Source organism: Corvus moneduloides, chromosome 9, assembly GCF_009650955.1.
Source record: "Corvus moneduloides isolate bCorMon1 chromosome 9, bCorMon1.pri, whole genome shotgun sequence".
NCBI lineage: Eukaryota > Metazoa > Chordata > Aves > Passeriformes > Corvidae > Corvus > Corvus moneduloides.
This window is the reverse complement of record NC_045484.1, coordinates 11911421-11928218: the sequence shown is the minus strand read 5'-3', so window position 1 is coordinate 11928218 and position 16798 is coordinate 11911421. Positions and strand designations below refer to the sequence as shown.

Genomic DNA, 16798 nt, shown 5'->3' with positions numbered 1-16798 from the left:
AAAAGGCAGCAGTAAATGTTAAAAAAATGAATAACTTAAATTTTCTCATTATGCTATTAGGGCTTTGTAATGGTCCATATAATTGAAATTTATTTTTAAAGATCAGACATAGGAAGGAAGAGACTCCACAACAAAGACTTTTAAGAATCATTACTATTCAAAAATTGCATTTTCAAGGTAATATTCAACTGTGTTTGAAAACGTCTCTTAAACAGAACAATAATTCAGTCAAGTTTTAGTTACACAGTGCCACAAGAACATTTCTGAAGCTACTTGCAGAAGGCAGAAATTACAGAATATTCAAAGGAAAGCAATAAAGAAATTAGGCAAAGTTAACAAAGAGTACCTGCTCTAGAACTAGAATGCATTTGCATATAGCAGGTACACACATATAAATGTATATGTGTACACACAAAATAAAAGCAGGTTGAAGACAAGCAAACAACCCATATCATTCAGCAACTGTTTTCGCACATTATTCTTAGGCTATTTTATAAAAATCACTGTTTTCATACATAAAGCCCCCTAACATTAAAATTAACTCTCTTGTGAATACCTTTAGTTTCATCTTCATGCTTTTAAGCTGAGTAAACAAAAATATAAGTGACTGAACAAAAAATATTATTATTAAAGCAGTATGGTAGGTTTAGGGCTCCCACATGGATTTAGTCCTTGTGATTTACTTTTTTTTTTTTTAATAAAGCAAATAGTTAACCAGGGACTGGTTTTGTACAAAGCCTACTGGTGATTTTTGTAGGGGTATTTTCGGGAAGGGTTTCTTTGGTTGGTTGATTGCTTGTTTGGTAGTACATTTTTTATGGCTGTGTTTCTCACTCTGCCCTAGCAGCCCAGGAACACACAGGGCCAAAAGCCACAATCATTTAGTGCATTACAGACATATTTTTCAAGGCAAGATTGACCAGGGCTCTTGTACGTGAAAACAATAATTCACAACTCCACAGTCCTCAGCCTTGCTGGTTTAGGGTGTGAGTGGGGTGTCAAACCACCCATCAGCACAAGCCAGAATTCAACAAGATTTAACATATTTCTGCACTGGATATTGATCAGTGAAACAGTCTGTATTCTGCCTTGTGCAGAATATAGAATGCTTTTTTTCACATTTTAATTGATCATTGATATGCACAATAGAAGGCAGCTATCCCTAAGATTTTTTTTTTAGGGGAATTATCAGAGAGTGTGATGCCTCATTTGCAGGATAATAAATGTTCCATCATGGTAATAACTGCAGGGAAGGGTATGTTTCTGAAACAGCTTTTCTAGCTGGAGAAATGGATTAGAGAGATTACCATTTCATCAAAGTGGCAGAACAGTTGAGAGGAAATATGGAAGGAAATTTTTGTATAATTTCTGTAGAGTTGCTATTTGTCAAACCCCACTGGCATCAATCATGCTATATCTTTTCTGCTGATGCAATCACATCAAAAAAAGTTTCTTTTTAATATGCGTGTGTTGGAATAAGAGACATATAATTCAAATTTCTTTGAATTGTACTATCATCTAGATAAGAAATGCAGAGATGATACTATAATTTGAATTTCAGTTTATACATCTTTGCCAAATTAAAGAAATTTCTTTATCTTGATCATATTTTCTAAAGCAGATTTTTAAACCAACATTGTGCTATAATTTCCAGCAAGGCATTCAGTCCTGTGTAGAAATAGGGAGCACATCAATTCTTAGACATGAAATTCACATATAGAAAACTTGAGAGGTCTGACATTCTTGAAAAATAATGGTGATTAACACGCCTGGACTGCATTCAGTCAAGAACCACGTTAATGGATTTTGGAGTAGGCAATCCTATCGATCCATGCAACCCTGTAGTGAAGTCATTAAAGAACAAGAAATAACCAATAAAAGGATTTGCTGCATGTAAAAAAAGTAGTTGCTAAATTAGAACAGGGGAGCTTAAAAGCCAGATCATACAGATTTTTCCAGAAGTGCCTTTTTTATTATATTCTGTTTCCCTTATCTCTCCTCACCTCAAGTTTCAAACAGAACACATTTTCTTTACAAATTCATATCCAAAAAATATAACTAGTTGTAGTACGATTTCCATATGTTGTTCAAGTGAGATTTGAGAGGCATTCAGAAGCTTAAACTGGTGGAAATGTTGCCTAGTGCCAGAGGAGCTATGTCTGCTAGAACATAAAATGTCTGTGGTTGGGATATAACATAAGTGTAGTGAAGATTAGCGTACCGGAGGAGAAAACTGAGAAGAAAAAGGAATACAGAAAAAGCTTATCACTCAAAGTTTTGAAAGTCAGCATATGTAAGAGCTTATCTGAATAATCACAGCTCTCATGCATTTTGGATTGGCCATGCAAAAAGCTATATGCAGGCTCCTGAAAAGTAAACATCAGAGAAGAAAGACTGCAGTTCCTGTGAAATTTTCCCAATAATACAAAGGATCTTAACAATTATAGCATAGAGGCATAATCACTTTTAAATGGTGTTTGTCAGAATTTTTTTACAAGGTGTCCTAGGCCTTTAGCTCCTCGTTAAAAGGCTACAGCATGTTTGTATTTTGTTTAGTTATCTGCATAATGTAAAAATATTACCTAGCAATTAATGCATGTAGATGATATCGCAGTGACGCTTCCTCGCAGTGAATTCTGTGTTTCCCTGCAGATGTGTTTGTTATTGTGTCCATAATTACACACACCCTGGTATCTAGGTGTCTCTATAGACAGTGTTTAGATCTCTGCTTACACAGCATGCTCCATACTGTGCAGCTGCAGTTTTCCAATTATCTCCATGACTTGAAACACAAACCTGGAAGAATATAACCCAAAGTGACCAGGACAGTGTGTTATTCCTGGGTAAGACAGTGGGATACTGACTTTCCCACATCCTCAGCAGCATGCCAATGGAGGTGTGATGTGCTATGCAATATTATCATGCTGTACACATTTAAGGTTGGGGACTAAGCCTGATAGATGAACAGAACACAATCCCATCCTCAATCCATGCATCACCTGCAATGCCAGACCTGCAGCAGTTATAAAACAGGGCTAGCCTGGAATGTAATATGGTTTTGCCTGCTGACAAAGTCAATCAGATGTTTAATCTGGTTAAATTAATAGTTACTCAAGTTTAGAGGGTTAACAACAAAATTCATACCACTGTAGCTGATCTCCCCCCAGCATTACCGGAGGATGACAGAGACCAAACCCCACAAACTTTCAGGTCTCTTTCATGTCATACACACATGCCTTCTCACAAAGCACTCAGACTGAGTAAACTCATCAAAGGACATTAATTAATCCTTCCCCAAAAATGGGAAATTCCATTGTGGTATATTTTGGGATAGTTGCACAACACTACAACACAACTACTCAAAAAATTTTCAAGGATATGGACTCAACTGGCCCCTTTGATAAATGAGACAGGAATGAAAAAAGGAGCTTTTACTCATTTGTGAAAAATTCAGCTTCAGTTCCTTGATCAGATGGTTTTTTTGGTGCCCAGGGATCTCAATCTGGATAAGGGAATCGAAATAATTCCTGCTTTTGGACAGTCAGTGCAATCATGTGAAATCATTTGTAATGTATCAGTGTTATAGACTATTCTATGCAAGGAGTAATGCACTTAGATGGTTCCAGATTTGGGGGGCTGGTAAAATTGCCCAAAGTTTTTAAACTAAAAATCTCATAAAGCATCATATGAAATAAATTTTTTAAAATTATTAGTTGAACATAATGTATTATTCAAGATTTTTGTATTCTGAGGAGGAATATTTTTACACAGCTACAGTAACATTTACCAGATTTTCAGATCTTTTTAAAAGGGAGACCACCCAAAAAAAATTGAGATATAGTAGAAAAAGGTAGGTTAAAAATCAAGCACTTGAGATAGTTTTGAAACTATAATCCTTCATAGCTTTGGAAAAGTATGTTTCATTATTTTTCATAACTTGACAGCTTTACATACTTACTATCTTCTCTCATCGATTCTTCTGATGCCATAGAATGACAAAAAATTGTCTAGCAAAAGTAGCAGTTTTGTTTTGAATAAACCAGTGCTGGTTTTAATTGGCATTAAAGTTCAGTTGGAAAAACACGTCTCCATTAACCAGCTGTTTGTTCCAGTACGAGAAGTTTTACAGGCAGAAAATGCGCTGTGCCAGACGTGTACAAAGTGTTTCTGCACATGTATAGCTTTTGGCAAGACAGATTTTCCCAGCTTTTCTGGGGCTTTTCCTCCTATAATGCTATCCAGAAAACTTAAACTAATTGCAGGGTGTATTCAGCTGAAGGACCTGTGCTGATTGAGCATCTGCAGACCACCAGTTGTTCCAAAGTCCACGACTTGTGCAGCACTATTGCAACACCATTTTATCAGATCATCTGAAAATGACCTGTCCATAATTTGGGGCACACACAGGCACCCAAAGCATATGTAATCCACAATCACTTTTAAGATATTTCTCCAAGCAAAAGAAAAACTCCATTGGGAAAATGGTGATGCTAAAACTGCCAGCCTGTCCCTGGGCCCTTCTCCACTGTACCCACGAGCTGCCTCCCTTGAGAGCAGCACATCCACAACAACTGAACTACCAGAGTGGATTCAAACATCGATCTCATTTTCCAGTACGGCACCTATGAAACATAATTGCAGTGCAGAAAAAAAAACATTTACTGCTGCTCCATACCATTAGTCTATCACTGGTCCACTGAGGCACTTTTGAATTCTTTGCCAAGACAACAAAATTGCAATAAATATAACACTGCCAACAGTCTGCATGCTAGAAACAGGAAAAAGAGCAAAGCTTGAAATTCACAATGCATTCCTGGAAAAGAAATACTGCATTTAGAGAGACCAACAGCCCATGTCCTGGTGGCCAGCAGCTCTCTGTCAGGAGAGCTCCTGTCAGCTCCACTTCCTCCCTCTTGGCAGAAAATGACAGCGCTCAGGGCCTCCTGCTTTTCTGGCAGGGAGGCAAAGCTTCAGATTCTTAATTCAGTCACTCTTAGAGAAAATATTATATTTTCTAAGAAGCTGGGAACTTTTACTTAGTTTGGATCTACTGCCAGCAAAGTAGCAATATGATATGTAAACATGGCCTCTCCTAAAATCCTCTAATATTTTGCTTTCTGTCTTCAAAGAGATTTCCAAGCCTTCATGAGAGGGTATATGCTACCCTCCTTTAACTGGAGATGTAAGCATGCAGTTATGGGACCAGGCACAACGAAGCCATGCGACACGATTTGTTGAGCTCATACTTACGACCAGAAAAGTAAAATTCAAAGTCATAAGTTCTCCAATTTCTGCCTCTGTATTTAGCCAAAAATTTGCCACATATTTATGGCTAGTAACCACTCATGAATGAACACCAGCCAAGATAATAAAAGGAAAGCAAGTTTGCCCAAAAGGATTATGAGGACCTCACTCTCTAACAGAAGCTATGAATAGGATTAAAGGATTAGTTAAGCAAACAAACAGCAGTAGCAAAAATGGTTGAAACAGCTTTTAAACAGCACCACAAGAAAAGGTGAGATAAACTGGCCAGAAATTTCACAGGTCTAAGCCAAGGGCCAAAACCCACACTGCTTCTGGTTCCCAGGAGAGACCTGAGGAGGATATCTAGGAAAGGATAACTACAAATGTTCCAGTCCTATTTTTATGTACAAATAAAAGGCTTGAATGATCAGTTGAGATTGTTTAATAATGTGGTGACTGCTTATAATCTCTTGCTGCATATATATACAGAGCTAATATATAGTTAAGTACCTCTTTCTCTTCTAGGGCATATCAGGTCATGGGCACCACGCTATAAAAGTATCTTGAAGAACACCTCGACCTCATCACACGACCAAATGCATGGACTTATCAAAAGAAATCTTAATGCATGCTTCTCTCCACAGTACAGCCCGGGAGGCACACGCATTGCTGTGAAACAGAGCATTCCCCAGAGCATCTGTAGAATGAGGAAAATGCAAAGGATCTTGGTGTTAGGGTAGCTAGAACAGAAGACCACAAAATAATTACAAGAATCTATGAAATATCATCAGAAAAAAAATCATCTTCTTCACAAAAATAAAAAAGTACAAAGACTACAATGATTTTTAACATATGACTTGCTTCTTTCCCTATTTAATCGAGAAACACATCATAAATTCAGTAATTTTACTGGTAGTCTTTTCTTTATGCATAAAAGCCAAATAACTCTGCCTGTAGTTCCACCCATCTGGATAGTTACACAACAGAATGTGACTCTAAAATACAGTAATAAAAAGAGCAGACCTAATATATACAATCCTAAAAACAGCATTCTAGCAAAGCCAGATATAAAAAAAAGTTAATTAAAAATATCATAATTAATACCAATGTTAATTCTTCACACAATTTAATGCACTAAACTAGTTGCATGACTAGTTACCTAAGGTGCCCTTGTGGTGCCAGCTAACCACACCATAATCACAGTGCCCTTTGATCCTGTCAGTGGTCACTCAAAGCCTGTCAGTGTATTTTCCATCTGGCTGATGATGATGGAATTAAGTCATGCCCAACATGTTAAAACAGTCATTCTTTTGACTTCAGCTTCTGGCAGCCCAAACAGTACCTTGCTTGTCTTCTCCAGGGAAATCTTTAAATCACAGTCACCCTTTAGGTTCCTTTCCTGTTCCTCTCTTTCTGCCTAAGTTTAATGACAAGATGCTTAAAGATCGAAATGTTGCAGGGCTTTTGCAGAAGTAAAATGTAGGCTCTTGAAAGTTAACAATGCATTCAGTCAGATTTCCTGACTTTCATTTCACAACAAAGTTGGACAGCCACAAATGTTATGGAAATATCATCAAACAATACAGCTACAAAGCTCCTGCTCAGTTTTGCTGTTACCAAAGCTGAGAAGATTTAAGTAGGAGATGAAATATCCTTTGTTCCCTCACATACTATCCACATTTTATATAGTATCTCTAGCTGTTAAAATGGTGATGAAAGACCCTTGTAGGAAGTAATCTTACTCTTTTTTTAAAACAGATTTCATGTCGATTTAATTTTCATGTCCCCAAATATTAATAAAGGTGTTATTACAATGCAAATATATATATAGTATATACAGAATATACCAGAGCAGGTAACTGCCAGAAGATTTATACTACTGCCCCTCTCTGTAATAACTTAAACCTTGTTGTCTAAACATGACAGGCACGCACTTTCTAAACTAGGCTGCGTGAATGAGCTTCCTGCAACAAAAATCTATGAAAGTTAATTGCAAAACAAAGAGTGTAATAGGAAAACTTCTTTCTAGGTTGTGGTATGGATTTTCCTTATTCAGTTGAATATCTCCATAAGTCAAACAAAGCACACATAAAAAACATCTGGCTCCAAAACCTATAGGCCAATGTGTAGCAAAAATTAAGCATTCTTATTTCATATTGATGACTGATGGTTCAATTTTCCTTCACAATTATTTAAAGTTTCTAAAAGCTGTCAAGGACACTTGACAGACTCTAAAGCCAAGTACAGGGAACTGTACTCCTATGAGACTTACTGTCCTGATGTCTGCATACAAGCACTTTCTGAAAGGAAGAAAGATGGGAACAAATGAACATCAGGAAAGCAAGTAGCTTTAATTCCATCTCTCTTTACTCTCCCTACAAGATCCCTCATTCCTTGTCTTTATTATTTCCTCCTTACCACTTTTGCACCAAAAAGGCTAAAAGTGGTAATATTGGTTAGCTCCAACAGATTAAATAGATCATCCAAAAGTTTAAAGAAATAAAACAAAAGTAAATTTAATGCATATACAACTCCAGAAACACTTTGAATTAAATTTATTTCTTACATGAATTCTTCCCATTTTTCAATGTTTTTCAGTCTCTCTGCCCTTTAGATTATCAAAGGGCAATTAATATCCTTGCAAATATTTTGCTTAACCTTAGAGATAGGAGGAGTTTGACTCTATCATCAGAAATCAGAGACTACACTCTTCCAAGGAAATGACAAGTTTTCAAGATTTTCTCCAATAGTCAAAAATTCATGTATACAGAAAGCACTCTATTGAACTTAGCAATAAAAGGTTTAAAGGACAAGTTGGACAATGGATTTAGTTTGTTCTTTATCTATGGTGATGTAAATCAAGAAAACCCCCAAATTTAACTAACTCTCAGGTTTCATTCATGTACAACTAATAACAGTGTTCAATCAGCAAAATGTCTAGAAAAACAGAGCCGTGTTCTATCAATCTATTTGAAGAATCTTTTCTTGAGCCTTCTCTATTCCATAAGAAAGTTCAGGGAAGCCTCTGTATCCATCAGTTTCTTATATGTGTTCTTAAAGACTAAAACTAGAGAAAAGGTGCTTCAGCCACAGGCTACTGATGCTTTAAGGCTTTATTTTCCTCTTTCTTTGGGATTCAGACTGCTGATAGTTACAATGCATTTGACTTGAACCAACTAGGTGTAAGCCCATTTAGCTGACACTGCAGTTACTTTATCAGTGAAATCAAAACTTCTGCTATACTGAGATATAGCAAACATCACCTCAGCTCCATCTCTCCTCCACTAATGCCTGACACACAGCATAAAAGTCATAATATGCTTCTTACTGAAAATATCATGAAAAAACAGTCATATTTTCTTTTAAGGACCACATAAAAGAACAATATATAGACATATATTTTGTCTAGCTAAATGATTTCTAATGAGAATAATAGAGCATAAGAAAATTATTTGCTTCCTAGTGCAAACCAGGAATTAGTAGCCACCTCAAGGATAAAGAAATCTCTAGCCTGCATCTGTATGTGACAGCTTTGCTTTCTCCAAGGCTGTGATACTAAGTTTATAATTTCTAATATATTTTAATAACCATTGAGATGAGGAGACTTTGGAAGTTTCACTACCAGTTGATTGTGCGACACGAGAGTACTGTCATCACAACATGTGTAAAAACATTTCAAGAAATGGTGATTTCTCTTGCTTGTGGTTTTGGATGCATCAGACTGGAAGACAACAAAAACATGAAGGGGGAGTGGAGAATATGCTTAATAATTTTCAAAATTTTTTTGGCTTTAATAACGCTATATTTTTACACTTTAAGGGAAAGATTCCTAAACACTTGGCACATAAAATCCTGGCCAGCTTTTTGTTACAGCTCAGCATTCAATTGTTCCTATTTACAGAACTTATAAACACATTTGCAGGTTTTGAAATAGCTCACATATTTGCTGATCAGTGAAAGCTCTCCAAATTTCTCATCCTAAAAATTACCAAAATTCTGAATGAAAAATTTATTTGTGCTTTGAAAAACAATGGGGGAGGAAAGTTGCAAGTTAGACTTATTTTTTGTTCCCCGTTTATTTACTGAAATTTAATTTTAGCCAGAAATTTCAAACCAGATCTCATTATTTTTAGTGGGGAAAAATGTTAACACTATTCTACTGAGTTACAAGTGTATTTGTTGGAAGTACATTCTAATAGGACTGGTACTTCTAAATTATCTTCCCATTCCTTCCACTTTACACTGAAAGCATATCTAACTTTAAGAATGAAATATGTTGCCACAATGTAATTGAAATTTGTGGACGTTTTACATTTCTCCCTGGGGAGGACAACTTGGGGGTTGAGATGCTGAACACAACCAGCAATGTGAGCTTGCAGCCCAGAAAACCAAAGCACCCTGGGCTGCATCCAGAGCAGTGTGGGCAGCAGAGCAGGGAGGGGATTTTGCCCCTCTGCTCTGCTCTGGTGTGTCCAGCCCTGGGGTCTGCAGTGTAGAGAAGAATATGGACCTGTTGGACCAACTCCAGAGGAGGCCACAAAGATTCTCAGAGGTCTGGAGCACCTCTCCTACAAAAACAGGCTGAGAGAGCTGGGGCTGTTCAGCCTGGAGAAGGCTCTGGAGAGGACCTTAGAGACCCTTTGAGTACCTAAAGGGGGACCTTATAAGAGGGACTTTTTACAAGGGTATGCAGTGCTAGGACAAGAGGGAATGGCTTTAAACTGAAAGAGGGCAGATTTCTAGTAGATATTAGGAAGAAATTCTTTACTGTGAGGGTGTCAAAGCACTGGCACAGGTTGCTCAGAGAAGCTGCCCCATCCCTGGCAGTGTTCAGGGCCAGGTTGGATGTAGGTCTGAACAAACTGGTTTAGTGGAAGGTGTCCCTGCCCATGGCAGGGGGACTGGAACCAGATGGTCCCTTCCAAACCAAAGCATTTTGTGAGATGTGTAAATTATGTGATAAGTATATGGCATAATAGTCAATAAAGTAATATTACAAGGTAGAGGAACAATCATATTCGAATTCAAAGAGCTTCATGAAAAAGAATTAAGTAATGTTGGCTGGAATACTGAAGAGGTGAGAAAAAGAACCCTTTATGGTCATGGATATTTACAGGGAATATTCTTAAATGCACAGAATACAGTCCTAAACCAAAAATGTTAATTTCATTGCATTACTGTATAAATTAACTTAGCCTCTCTCATTTTTGGTCAGTTTAATACCAGAGTCTCATCAGTCAAAAAAACCCCAATTATCCATGGTTACTTGTTTAATAAATATAAAAATCATTCTATGACATATAGTGGGATTTTATGGATTCCTCTACCTGTAAAGTAAGGCCTTAGATACTGGAAATCACTATACCAACTACTAAACAAGTGCAAGTGTTCCAACTGAGGTTGAAAAGAGTTCATTCCTTCCTCTGCTAAAGCCAATGTCAGATGTTTAAATGTTCTACAATGAAAGTAAGACCTGAAAGGGAACAAAAGGCTTTTGTTTGTTTGTTTTCAAATCAAAGATAATAAACATTTCTGTGTAGCAAGAAAAGTGAAGTGCCTCTGACAGAAAATTTTGAAGCACTAGAGAAAAGTATTTCATCTGCCAAATGGTTTGGCTGGAAACATTATTGAAGTCTTTTACAGTGCATGCCTTTTTCAGTGTTCATCTATGCCTACTAAACTTTAATTGTATGTTTTCCTCTGAAAAAATTAATCACTGAAGAGTTGCAAAAGCATTTGTTAGAAAAGAGAAAAAAGTGCTAGACACTTCATATTGTTTTGGTTTGTTCACTAATCATTGCATTTGTTTCAGCACAAGCTTTCAGGTGTGAAAAAAGAATTTCAAAATCTTTGTTTTAAGTCTGTCTTTGGATCTAGACAATTTTGGATGTATTTTCCTCTTCTCTTGGGTACCCTGCCATAACCTCTGACCCCACATACTCAAGTTTATCTTTACTACGAATCACCTTCCTTCACCTGGTGAGAGGCCTCAACAGAACCCCTACCCTGATAACCTTCCCTATGTTTCAGATCCTCACCAAACTCCTCAGAGTACTGTGCATGTAAATGGATACCATAAAATATAGCCTGACTGCCTGAGGGAAATTTCTGTTTGCCACCCAAACACTTAGTATTCCAATAAGATTTACAAAACAGGATGTAGGTATGACTGAAAGTCATGCATGCTTCTACAAGACTTTTTTTGCACACAGGTGAATTTCACCTGCCTTTCGTGGTTTTTTCTTACCTCATCCCTGATCTTAGCTGTAGCCTGTGTAGCCTACTTATATCTCAGCTTGTATCCAACCACCCTATTCAAAAGCTGCTGCTAAAATTATCCCTTTCATGCTGCTAAGACCCTGCCAGACATTCATATTCAAATCAAATCCTTCATCCTCTGCTTCAAGTTCACAGTTCTTCTCTTAAATACCAGGCCCAGAAAAACACAACACATACTTACAGCTTGGCTTTCAATTTGCCATGACTATTTTAAAACTTCCATTTTCCCCATTATGCTCTTCAGGCCTTCATGTCTGCTTTATTTTCTGTACTGTCCCTTAAGTTTAGTGGTCCATCTTGCTGACTGGATATAATAAACTCCTGAGTTGACAAATTTATGTTCTTCCATAAAACACATGTGCTTGAAGTGTGGGAAGAAGGGGAGTTTAACCACCACCTCTGTGAGCCCACAACAAAATCTAGAAAATGAATCACAATTGTGTTGTCACAGATTTCATCACATTTCTGAACATTTTAACTTAAAAAGAGAGACTTTAACTTGAAAAGAGAGACTTTTACAAGCCACTAAGACACTCAAGTTTTAGGTCATCTTACTTAAAACAAAAAAATTTAGAGAATCCAAGCAACTTCAGTCTAAGATGGTGTCAAAGTACAATTTTTCTAAAACAATGCAAATCTTCTGCTAAACTCCTTTGTTGTAAGAACAAAACAGGTAAATAGTTTGTTTTCCTTCAAACTGTGTCCTTGTTTTGTTTTCACTTCTGACTCAAAAAGCTCCTGATCCTGGCAAGCCAAAAAGAGAGCTGACAAAAAGTAAAATAATAATGTCCATCTTAAGCCTAATTTTATACTCCTCTGACTTCTTCTCCTATATCACTGAATTTAATTAGCTTACATTTATTTTCATTTAATCTATTTAATCTCTCAGTACTCATCTGTGACTGGCACAAGGCACTTTTGCCATTACCCTGCAACCGTCGCCTGCTCGTCCACGCTTTTTATCACCGAGGGAGCTCATCCCTTCCATTTCCTACCCATCAACAGCCCAGACACCAAGGCAGAGATGGAAAAAAGATCAATTAAAAAATCAGTTTTATGAAACTCCCCACCTGATAATGTGTGTTCTGAGACACAGACTTTTGTGTCACTGAGGCCCTCCCTGCAGCAGCTTCCCAGGGTTATCAAAACAGCGCTGAGCATCCAGAGATGCTGCCCATCATCGTTTTCATGCTGAAAGCTGGGAGGATATCTGTTCCTTGACTATGCCTTGCTTTAATTATCAGGTGGCAATTAACACCCTGCCACTCTTCTGTTTGCTCTGCTTTGCTCCATTTCCTGCAAATTGATTAAAAAAAAAAAAAAAAAAAAAAAGAGAGAATAAGGCTTCCAGAACCTTAGTTTATCCAATCAAATGATTTTATATCTGAAAGAACATTTTCATATTTTAATTCTTTTTCTAATTAGTTTCTGTGCCCTGCATTCAGCATTTCCCACAATTTGCCTATCAATGACATAAAAAGATTATCTTTTTCATGTTGCTAGCAGAGAGTCAGAGAGTTAAATCTAATCTGAAATTATTCTAAACATTCAACTCATTTCCTCCAGCCTTATTTCTTCCTCTTGCTCCCTGATTCAGGATTTCTGTGTTACACTGTTGTTATTGAATGCCTAGGGTGAATAGTTAGCTCCAGATATTGAAAGAAGTTTAACACTTAGGTAAAATTATGACATATTATTAAGTATTTACTGTAGAAAAAGAGAAAATCTTTAAAGATGTTATGTTGAAGTCTTAAAAGTATTAACAAATGTTTTATCTAAGGATCAAACATCTTTTGAAGAATGATAGGTAAAGCACAGCCGCTCTGCTGGATTCGTGCACAATTTCTCCTTACTTGATGTGTCTTCTTTTTTCTTCCTTGTGTAGAATGAAGGCTCACACACTCTTAAAACCACAAGCGCTGGGGCAATTTAATTCACTAAGTTTCTACAGTAGGATTCAGTTTTCAGAAGTCTACAAATCCCTGGGAATTTTTCCATAATTCTTAGCTTTATAGATCATAGGTAAGATGCAACAGAGTTTGAAGAAGGCTGTTACACAGCAAAAAAGGCCATATAAAACATTAAAAAAGAAACCCAGAGTGTAACTCTGTGTGTGTGTACAGTAAATTAAATAAACAAATATTCTCTATATATGAGAAAATGCTTATTTAATATTCTGCCTGTATAGAAAAACAGCATAGACCTCATAAACTGGCATGATACACCTGCTGACTCCCAGTATAGCAAGTCCTATTTCCCAACAAGGAAATGTTTCAGCAGATTAAAAATCCTGTCTGCTTCTGAACTCCCAAAAACTTTCTGCACTGATGAGAGGTTCATTTCAGGGCACCAGTGACAGGAACCAGGCTGCAGCAATATTCTGTATACAGAATATGGCTTTCCAACTCAAGTCCTGAGGCACAAAGAAGCAAGAGTGGCCCCAATCTCCACAAGTGGCTGTACTGTAAATTGGAAAACACCTTTGTCGTTTGACCATTGAACTTTCCCTTCTTCAGAACAACCCTCTAAAGGAGATCATCTCTTATGCTGCAATATTCAAGGTACATATTAAACAGGGGAAAAAGCAAGAGTCATTGTGCAGTGGTTGATCTGCAGAGTCAATTCTGTCACGTTACATGAAATGTACTAATGTGCAATTTAATTTTTGTACAAGCCCTTCTTCAGTAGTTTATCACCTTTCCATGGTGCATAGTTAAGGTAAAATTCACTTACTATAGTTTATTATCAGCCAGGCTTAAGAACAAAACGCTTGTTTTGTTTATTCTCAATTGAACTTTGAGTAGCACCAGCTTCCTCCTGTTTGGAATAGAAAATTTTACACTGGGCAGGAAGGTAATATGCCCTCCCTTCTGGTTTGAATCCCCTCTTGCCATCTACATAAATGCATCTCCAACTGCAGTCACACTACAAGCTTTCAAAAGCAATTCCATTTGCAGAGCACTCCGGCCAAAGCAAGGTTCCTCCTATCCTTTCTCCTCTCCATGCAGGAATGGCCACCTATGGCAGTATCCTGTGCTCCTCCAGCCATGTTACCATTTCACAGCAAGCTAATAGGAGCAGGAGGAAGCTAACTGCCCGGAATAAGAGGATAAAGGTAATGGAGCAGAAACAGAATAGGAAATATGAGACATTTTAATGCAGTTGTAACTGCCTGCTTCTAGCAATTTTTGGCCCCATGATTGTCTCATCTAAGATTCAGACTCTTCTAAGTTAACTGAGCTGCATAACCCTGCACAGGGTGTTCGTGTTCCCGTCCCTCTGGGGAGCACTGTTCTCTTTCTGAGAAAGACAAAGACAACCTTATGTCAGTGCGACAGAAACTTGGGAACTCAGCTCCATTTTAGCCAAAACCCCAGGTGAGATTAGGCTGAGTTTGAACCTCAAAGCAAGGGTAAATCTGCATTTGTATCCTCAGCTTATGGTGGAGCTCAATGCGGGCATCCAAAAATCAATGCACTAAAGCTAAAAGCTTAGTATGCTGGAGTCCCCTAACCTGCTTGCTCCTGACTTTTTTCATTTCTTTTCTTTGACTCTGAGCAGTACTTTTCAATCAGTAACACACTGGTATCACAGAAGGCTGTATATTCTCACAAACAACCCGGAGGACACTCATTAACCTGAGGAATTCATTTCAGATCTTGTCCATTATGCAAATAAGAGGTACAATTTGTTCTCCTTTTCTGTGTAGCATTATTGATTTACATAACTTCAGGTTACTCTCAACAACATACTTTTTAATCAGAAAAAAAAAAGTTTCAGAGTTCAAATAAAAAGGAAAACTGAACCATAACTTTCAATAAATTTTAAAAAGTAGGTGCAACTGCAGCTAAAGGTGTGACATGAAAATTATATTGACCATAGAATATCTATTTGATGCCAACCACTGAAGTAAATTGCCTGGAATGGATGACAAAGTATTTATCATCCTAGGATTGATTATATAAGCAAAATATACTTATTTTGATATACTAAAAATGGATTGTTCCCTGGGGCTTTGATTCCATGGTAGACTTTTAAGTACCTCAAACTGCATCCTTTCTAAAATCTGCAGCAACTGATCCTTCCCAACAGAGTAGTTCTCAGCCTGTTCATAGATCTCAGAGCCAGGTGTGGCTCTGGTGCCACAGGGAAGAGGGATTGAGGTCTCCAGCCACCCCCACCATGGCAATCCTTTGGGACATCTCCAGGTCCTGCACATACCCGGTACCCACCACGCTATTTCTCAGTTCTTGTCCCATTTCCTCCAGATAACATGAGTAACAAGCTGAGTCACTTGCTAAAAAACACATATATAAAATCAGTTTTCCTTGCAGCTCATGAAAAAGCTTGCAGCAAGCCAAGAGCAAAGATAAATCATTTAAATTAAGACACCAAATTGATGCAGTGATTGTGAACCCGTGTCACAGATGCCAGCATTTGAACATGGTGCTTCATCAGGGGCATATATGCACGAGTTGGGACTTCTCCCTGCTGCTGCCCAAATAACATAGTCAGGTAGAGACAGGAAGAAGACCAGAAAATATGGACAGGTGGAAGAAGGAAAACCGTTGAACATAAGAGTCGGGCAGCAGTATCAATGAGAGGACAGGACTGAATGCTTGCAAGAAGTGAGTTTTTCCTGCTCTGAACACAAAAAGTACATTCAAGCTTTCCCTTGAATTTTGTGTCCTCACAGAAATGCAGTTCACAGAAGTGTCCTTTGTATGAGTGATTACACAGACTTTACTCTACATTCTCATCAGGGTTTTACTATTCTCTATTTTAGCTATTAAGCACAGAGTGTCCAGAATCACAGTTACTGTGAAGTTTCCTTAGGGACTAGATACAAAAGTAGGAAAAGAAGTTAAGACCATCAACCAAAACAGACAAAAGTCACCCACAAGCAAGAGCCTTGAAGGATTTTGTATATTTTTTCTAAGAGGCGTGACACCCCCCCCCCCCCACAGAAATACCCTTTCTTTTTTCCCCTCCAATGAAGAGTAGATTTTGATTTTTTTTTCATGGAGTATTTAGGAATCTTGATGCAGCTACTAGAGATTCACTTTCAGAGGTTTAACAGGAAAATTCAAAAGACTATTGGGGAACTATATGAAATAAGAAATAATCTATACTGATATAAGATCTAATATCCTCCCGAGTCCAGGTTAAAGTCACATTTCAAGGCTCCTTTACCCCCTATTAGCTTTCCTACTTTGCCTGACAGAGAAGGGCACAAGAACGGATAAATACGGGAATGCTGCACCTTTGTGGTAAT

The 16798-nt window shown here is 37.6% G+C and overlaps 1 long non-coding RNA gene across 1 annotated transcript in view; it reads right to left on the bottom strand.

The window, feature by feature from the left end:
• LOC116448337 overlaps positions 1–14609 on the bottom strand; it is a 95548-nt gene extending 80939 nt beyond the window's left edge. Inside the window, exons 1-3 of the long non-coding RNA XR_004241894.1 lie at positions 12594–14609; positions 11705–11942; positions 5755–5941 (exon numbers count right to left, since the gene is read on the bottom strand). This is a non-coding gene — a long non-coding RNA (uncharacterized LOC116448337). The remainder of the gene's footprint in view (positions 1–5754; positions 5942–11704; positions 11943–12593) is intronic.
• Between the last annotated feature and the right edge of the window lie 2189 nt (positions 14610–16798).